An 8,595-nucleotide genomic window follows, 5' to 3' on the forward strand; every position below is an offset into this window, starting at 1 on the left:
GACACATAGCATTGATGTCCCAGGGCAGTAATGTTAAAGGGGACATAACAGGGAGCAAGGTGTTTAGAACCTAAGCTTGTTCCTTTGTCATGAGAAAGCATAAAAGCTTATTTGGCAGGGCTCCCCAGACTTCTCTTTTGTGAGGAGTATCGTCCCTAAGAGCGTGAACTTTGGAGCCCAAACTCTCAAGCTTTGAGTCTCAGCTCCAGCACTTATTAGCTCTGTGACTTTAGGTGAGTAACTTAAACACTCCGTGCCTCGATTTTCCTGTCTGTAAAATTAGTATGTTAATAGCACCTACCTCGGGACTTCCCTGGTGGCGCGGTGGTTAAGAATCCGCCTGCCGATGCAGGGGACACGGGTTCGAGCCCTGGTGCGGGAAGATCCCACATGCTGCGGAGCAACTAAGCCCGTGCGCCACAACCACTGAGCCTGCGCTCTAGAGCCCGCGAGCCACAACTACTGAGCCTGCGTGCCACAACTCCTGAAGCCCGCATGCCTAGAGCCTGTGCTCCGCAACAAAGAGAAGCCCTGGCACCGCGCACCGCACAGAGAGTAGCCCCCTGCTCGCCGCAACTACAGCAGCAACAAAGACCCAACGCAGTCATAAATAAATAAATAAATGTGTAAAAAAGAAAAAAAAAATAGCACCTACCTCATAAGTTACTATAAGGATTAATGGAATTAATGCAGATAAAGTACTTACTACTTGGGATAACACAAGAGCTAGTTAAGACATATATTTTCCCCAAAATGTTAGGATGCATTTTCGAAGTATCAGAGATGGTTAGATCCTCTTTCTATGGCATTTCTGCTACATAATCAAGGATTTTAGGTATTTTTATCATTCTTCATCATTAATTATTGTCCACAGTTTTACCAAATCCACACAATTTTCACAACGGCTATATGAAGATTTAGAGAAATAGAGCCAAGATATAGAAATTCAAGGAGTTTATCCCCAGCTCCCTTTCTTAATAACTAGCCTCCAACTTTTGTTCAAGAGGGATCAAGCCCAGAACAGTGAGTGCAGGACACCCAGAGGCTCACCACGATGTGTGTGCCAGCGTCACTGTGCCATCTAGTGGACTCAGAGTTTAGCCGCTGTTCTGAAGCCCTCCCAGAAGAGCTGGATTCCAGGGAAGGGTTTAGCCATAACTGCTCTGGTCCGTCTGGCCAGCTTCCAGGTGATCTCATAACACCACTCCCTTGATGTGCACCATCAGTGCTAATCATGTGGGACATCCGGAATCCCTCTTCTAAGGTGACAGCTCTACCAATGCATTCAGCTTGTCCATCCCCCGTCACAACCATCTTTGCAGAAGTGGGCAGAGAAGAAAGGAATGAAAACGGACAGTACAGTATTTATAACTGCGAGAAAGAAGCCAGCCAGCATTCACCTATGTTTTAATAAGGATCTACCAAACAAGCCAGAAAGCAAGACGTGCCAATGCTTAGTAACTTTTTGACCTTCATTTCTGGCTCCAGTGCATCTTGGCACAAGGCAGCCTGGGGCTGACAAGGGCTGAGCCAACTAAGGCCTGAATCTCAATTTATTGAAGTGTTTTTAGAGGCGGCCAACTGCTCTCTGCAGGTGATTAAAAGCTTATCCCCAGAAGGCTAGTAAACACTCCCCCACCAATAACTCAGCTCTGGCGTGCAGGGCAAGGGGTATTGAACACCATAATGGGAGAGAATATCCACATAAAAACCCAATTAAAGGCAAGGTTTGCCTTTGAGGGGCACTTGGAGGCCCATAATCCACCTCGTCTTTATGTTCTATTCAGAGTTCTTGGCCACCATGACCAGGTGGACCGATATTAAACTTGAAAGGCAATGGGTTTGATATCAGCAACTAACTGAAATCACTTGCTTGGGCTTCAGTTCAACACATTCTGGCCACAGACATGGCAACGGGTGGGTGTGGCTGTGCCTTGTCCAGAATGCAGGTACTCTGGGCGTTCCATGCATTTCATGGTCCTTCAAAATTTTAATACTATCGCGAGAAAGAAGAAAGTCTCTGGGACACTATTTATCCCAGAAAAATTCCAAATCAAGGAGAGGATTTAAGTAGGAAAGATCTAAAAATATTTCAAAAGAAAAGTTTCAAAGAAAAGGGAGTATGTAGTGAGACATATAGCACAAGGAAAAGTCTGGACTTGTAGGCAGAGTCCCGTTTTCCCCCTTTTTGGCTAGTCCCCAGGTTTAAATCTTGTTCTTTTTTTAAAAATTTTATTTATTTATTTATTTTTGGCTGCACTGGGTCTTTGTTGCTGTGCGTGGGTTTTCTCTACTTGCGAAGCTGGGGCTACTCTTTGTTGCGGTTCACGGGCTTCTCATCACGGTGGCTTCTCGTTGCAGAGCACGGGCTCTAGGCGCGCGGACTTCAGTAGTTGTGGCACGCAGGCTCAGTAGTTGTGGCTCTCGGGCTCTAGAGCACAGGCTCAGTAGTTGTGGTGCACGGGCTTAGCTGCTCCGCAGCATGTGGGATCTTCCCAGACCAGGGCTCGAACCCGTGTCCCCTGCATTGGCAGGCGGACTCTTAACCACTGTGCCACCAGGGAAATCCTAAAGCTTGTTCTTCTTAAAGGCCAGTTAGAGAAAATAAACTGAGTCAAGGCACCATTTCTTAAAAATGCCAAAGAGAAGCAGCTACTGAACGATGTCATTCATGCTGCAGAAGTTGAGAGGAGGGAGCAAAGTCTTGTCCCATGCCTGATGACTAGCTGTCCTGAGCAGGGAAGGTCCGTTTCGGCTCTGCTGGGTGGCCCTATGTGGACACTTGTCCTTGAGCGTCTAGAACCCAGAGAGTAGGACCTCAGTCCATACACCCCAACCCCCAAGCCTTCAATCTACCCAACAAACAATGCACGTCCTAGAGAGGTCAAGGTCCCTCAGCTAGTGAGTGGCAGAGTTGGGATTCAAGGTTCCAAAGCACATGTTCTTAACTTCATTTCATTGCTTTTGCAACAGGAACCTGTTTTGGAGGAAATTCATTCATTCAAAAAATTTTTGAGCTCCCATAAAATGGGAGGATATCATGGTGAATAAAATATAGCTCCTGCCCCCCAGTAGGTCTGTCATTCAGCAGAGAAAATAAACAAGTACATCAACAGTTACAAAGAAGTGTGGTGAGTTGCTCCAGGTGGGGTCGTATGCTACGCATACATGACAGAAGGCATCCAAGTCAGCTCTGGACAATAAGGGAAGACCGTGTTAAGAAACTGGAATCCCAAAGGGTGAATAGAAGCTAAACAGGAGAGAGAGGGAAAGATATTCTAGAAAGGCCCCCGGACATGGGAGAATATGATAAATTCAGGGGACTGCAAAATTTGGACACGGTTAGAGCAAAGGGTGCCTATATGCACAGTGTGTGTGTGTGTGTGTGTGTGCGCGCGTGTGTGTGTACTGTGGGGGGAGAGAGGTGTGTGCAGGGGAAGAGTAGATGAGACCAGTGAAACAGGTTGCATCCAGATCATAAGGGTCTTGAACATCGTGCCAAGGAGTTAAAATTTCAGCTTGAAGGTAATGGAAAAACCAATGCAAGATTGTTTTTTCTTGATGTGATTTAATACACATTTACAAAGAGAACTTTAGCAGTAGTGTGGAGCTTGAATTGAAAGGGGAAAGCAGTAAAGTTCAAGACGGTTTCAAAAAAGAAATCGTTTGTTTCCCTAAACAATATATTCTCCATAAATATTGACTATTATTTGACATCTTTTATGGGACAAGGGTAAAAGTAAGGAGTCCTGAGCCACAAATCCTCTTGAGACCCACACCCCTTCCGTGGTTCCTGTGGGTGCCTTCCTGCTGCCTGGGACCCCTCCACCCTGGCCACAGTTTGTTGGACTAGGGTGGGCACCAGACCCGAGGCAACCCATTCAGGACCTAGGGTATGGCTTGGGGCAAAACTGCCCATCAGGCATGACAATGACCTTGTACATTACTCGAATCCTATTATCTGAGGAGTTGGAACAGGAGACAAAAAAGAGGCTTGAACAGTAGTGGAAGGAGCAGAACTTGAAAAAACTATTGGAAAAAAACGAAGATAGGATGGTCTGGACATGGTAAGGGGTACGCATGCCGCTGATGGGGCACCAGAAAAACACAGACCTTTCCGTTCCCAAACCACGTCCATCCTGGGTGAGCCCCAGCTCTTCATGGTGCCCAGGAGGCTGGGCCCTGTGGCAGAGGTTCCTCTGGGCTTATTTCTATGGCGTCCTGACAAGAATGCCCTTGAAGTCAAGTGAGTGCGCTTCTGTTCCTGGTAACCCAGGAAGGACGAGGAACACACACAGGTATCCAGGGAGCCAAACCCCGGTGGAGATGTGTTGATGCAAACTCAGATTTGTCAGCAGCGTACTGACTGTTATTTAACCTCCTGTCGTGCGGTTTCCTAGTCCTGTCTTGGGAAGAGAAGTCTAAGTGTCCACAGTCCTCATCGTGGGGTGACAGGGCTATGGAAGGTGTCACAGAAGCACCCTGAGCAGGGTCAGGAAAGCTTGGAACCCATTAGCCGCCTAGGAATCAACCTGTCGGTGCTGGGAAACAATGGGCTCCACCCTCGGGCCTCCCCTGGGGTTGGGAGGAATGAGCACAATGGCAGTGACCTGTTTCCTGGCCACAGGGGCCCCACCCCCTCCCACGTCTCCTACAGACACTGCTCTCACCATTTTTAGCTTCACTGCCCATGCCTCACTGAATGTGTATGGGGTGCCAGGCTGTTCCAACTATCTAGAAGTTCCAAGGCTGCAGATAATAAAGGGGAAGAAAGCAAGAGAATGTTCTAAAGGAGCTTGAGGTCTCTGTGGAAATGATGTAGACTCAGGAAATGGTGTGAAAATGTGAAGTACAAATGAACATCGATTGAGCACCTATACTCGGCCAGGCACTGTCCCAGGCATTCGGGACATTATCTCTAGCCCTGATCACAGCTCTACGAGACTGGTAATATTGTACCATTTTATAATAAAGTACAAGATCCAGAGATGTTAGTTAACTTTTCTAGGACCAAAAACCTGTGGAGAACCATAGTACGTTCCCAGAAGAAGAGTAATATAATTGCAATGGCACTTTGAAAAGATTAATTAAGAGATGATATTCAGGGTTATCCCAAGGTAGAAGAAACTAGACATTTTATACTAATCTGTGCAGAATATGAGACAGGACTGTTGTGGGAATAAGAGGAAGAGAAGGTTTGGAAAGAGAGACGTATGATCACCAAGGGGACAGAGAAAAGATGCTGTAAGAGCTGACCCAGTTTAAGCTCAGAAGAATGTTCACTGATGACTAATGGTAGGTACACATACATACACACATACTTCCTATTCAAAGCCCCACATCCTCTTTCAGATTGGGAAAAAATTTAAAAGGAAATATGCAAAGTTAACAAATGCGCCGAATCCGAACTAACTGTGGCGTTGATGATGTTTGGAGTGGCAAAGCCACAGTATGAAGCAACTTTAACTGTCTGCCCCAGCCCAGCCCTAACCCTATCCCCAATCCAGAGCTTCTGCTGGAGACAGAAACTTAGTTGGGCACGGTTGTCCATGACCCCGTCTCCAGCATATGCCTGTCAGACAAGGAACGGATGTCTGGTCCACCGGCCAGCAGCTAGTCAACACTCCCTCGAGACTCTGAAGTACAACAGAGAGACAGAACTCAGAGCAGAGAATACACCTGGCTCTGAACAGTGCCCACATCCCTGTTCCCATGAGGCTGGATGATACTTTGGATCTTATATCCAAGAAATTATGTTATACTCTTCTAAGCAATGGTCCTTTACACGAGGTATCTCGAGTGGAGCTCTGTTCTTCACAACCAGAATCTCCTCTTGACTAAGAGAGGGAGGCAAGTAGATACAGTCTAGGCTGGGAGTTGCAAAACAGCGGCCTGCAGGGCGAATCACAGACGCGTTTACTGTGGCCCACACGGTGCTGCGGCTGTTGTTTTCAATTGAATCTGGCAGCCTTCAGGCAGACATCCTCCTTTCAGTCTGCTGCAGCCTTTCTACTACCCCTTGTATTACCAGAATATCTATCTGCCTCTCCTCATTCATTTCACATTACCTGCTTCACCTCTGTAATTAAATGAGCTTGTGATCTGTGATCTAGACCTGATATGGGTTGTGAGTGTGTATGTGTGGCTTGTGTGTGTGTAAATGAAGGCACCAATCACAGCAGTGGTAAAATAGAAAGAATACTGGATAGCAGCAGAGTCCCCCTTTGTCTTTTCAGTCGTTTAAAAGCAAACATATTTAGTGGGCAAACACTGTTGGAAACAGAGGGAAAGTACGGTGTTGTAATCAAATAAAAGGTACAGCCAAGTGTCCCTGACACAGTGCTTGGGGGCCATGAATGGATACAATGGCTGCATTAGTTGGGATGCTTTTGGATGCAAGTGGCAGACACCCAACTAAAACTAGATTTTAAGAAGAGGGATGGGATCTACCTCATAGCATCAAAGGAAGAATTTGTGTAGAAACCAGTCTTCAGGGACAGAGGACCTTCAGGGACAGAGGACCTAGTACCACCAGACCTCTCTTTTTCTGTTTCTCATCACTGCCTGTTTCCTTCTGTCTCTTTAGTCTTGCCTTTATTTTGAAGAAAGATCTCTATCTCTGTCTCTGGGGAAAGGAAAATGATGCTGGCATCTCTAGATTTACATACTCCAAGTATAGCAACCCCTTTGAAAGGAGAGCTTCTCTCTTCCACCACTTTGAGAACATGACCGATTCTTGCAGGAGGATTTTGAATAGCCCCAGTTGGGTCAGGATCCAGAAGCCTTGAATTCTCCAACTGGCTCAGCCCAGGCTATGTACCCACACGTTTATGGCCGGGGCGGGGTGGGGTAGGGGGCAGTGGGGAGGGTGTCTGCTACCAAAAGGAGGGAGATGGAAGAAAGTTTGCTAGAAAACCAAAAACCATAGCTAAGACAACCCACTACAATTTATTAAAATTCATTGTAGTTAAATGACTTTACTAAATATTATTTTGCCAGGTGAAAGCAAGCATTTCTGCACTCAAATGGTGGAATTTGGTCAAGCAGTTCCGTAGGTCCCACTAAACAATCCCCTGGATCTATCAAGCAAGGAGATGTTCCCACCCCTCTGGCCCGGGTTGCTAGGGCTTGAGTATTTCCAGAAAACAAAAACTTTCTTCCTATCCTTTCTCTACAGAATCTGCTCCCAAACCATCAACAGAAGGGAGATATTCACACCTGTGCACGGGTTAATTTATCAGAAAACTTTTACTGGGGTAGGAAGTTTGGCAGGAGACAGGAAGGAAGGGAATGAAAGGCACTTTGGGGGTTTCTGGAGAAGGGAGGAAGGAGTCACTTGTGGGTGGCAGGTGAGAAGCTGCCAAAGGCAAATTCACTGTTTTGAAATTTTCCCTGAAGAGAAGGTCAAATGTCACTGGTTCAGGGCTTCCCTGCACCTCTGTGTTGGGAAAAGCTGAAGCGGGACCCGCTAACTTCAACCATACTCATGGCACACAGAGTAGAATCCAGGGCACTGGGAGCCAGAACTCAGAAGGTTGCGGGGAAGGTGAGCCCAGAAAGCAGAAATCCAACCGCTCTGAGAGAGCAGAACAGGGAAGAATAAATTCCAAATGAGTGCAATCAGCCAGCTGAGCAAGTTAAAGGATGCGCCAGGAGAGTAGCTCCGACAGAGGTGAGCTGGAAAGAGCTGGTCCATGTGGACTCAAAGCAGACCGCTGGGGATCAGGTGTGCAAACAGTCACACTCAGGACGATCAATGAAGATCATGTACCGCCATGTTTTCTTCTTGGCTCTGAACCTCCAGCTGCCCAAAGTTTTTCATCGTATGTTAGATGCACCATCATTTTACATACCACAAAATAAAAACAATTATGCCAATTACACTACAATACAATGCTTTCCCATCATTTTGGCATTTAATCACTTAGAGGATTTGTGACTTACTGAGATACAGATTTTATTAATACGTCAAGCCTTGTGCATCCATAAAAGGAAAAATGGAAGGGAAATAAAATGGCTAAAATGGCTTCCTAAAGCTTTTTCATGTCTGGTGTCTAATTCTCTGAATCACTTTTAGATTCAGAGCCTTTGATGTTTCTGTTTTTTCCTACACAGTCATCCTCTACTTTCAACAATGTTGGTGACGCAGCACTTCTTAAAAGAGAATAAAACTGATACATGTATTCTTTCCACTAGAAATTTGAATATGGGCTGCATATCAGATAATATTAAGATATCAATGTTAGATTTCCTGAGCGTGATAATAATCTGCGGTTATCGAAAAGAATGTCCTTGTTCCTAAAAGATACGTGCTGAAGCATTTAGGAGTCAAGTGTCATGATATTTGCACATCATTTTCAAAATGATCTGGCAAACAAATAAATAAACAAACAAAACCACCCCAAAAAACAGAGGGAGGAGACGCAAATGTCTCTAAATGATATCATTAAGAAAATCTAGGTGAAGGATATCTAGGTATTTGTCAAATAACTTTTTAAGCTTTTCTGTAAGTTTAAAAATCTTCAAAAGGGGGCTTCCCTGGTGGCGCAGTGGTTGAGAGTCCGACAACAAGAGCCACCGCGATGAGAAGCCCAC

Source organism: Neophocaena asiaeorientalis, unplaced genomic scaffold, assembly GCF_003031525.2.
Source record: "Neophocaena asiaeorientalis asiaeorientalis breed wild unplaced genomic scaffold, Neophocaena_asiaeorientalis_V1.1 scaffold417, whole genome shotgun sequence".
Lineage (NCBI taxonomy): Eukaryota > Metazoa > Chordata > Mammalia > Artiodactyla > Phocoenidae > Neophocaena > Neophocaena asiaeorientalis.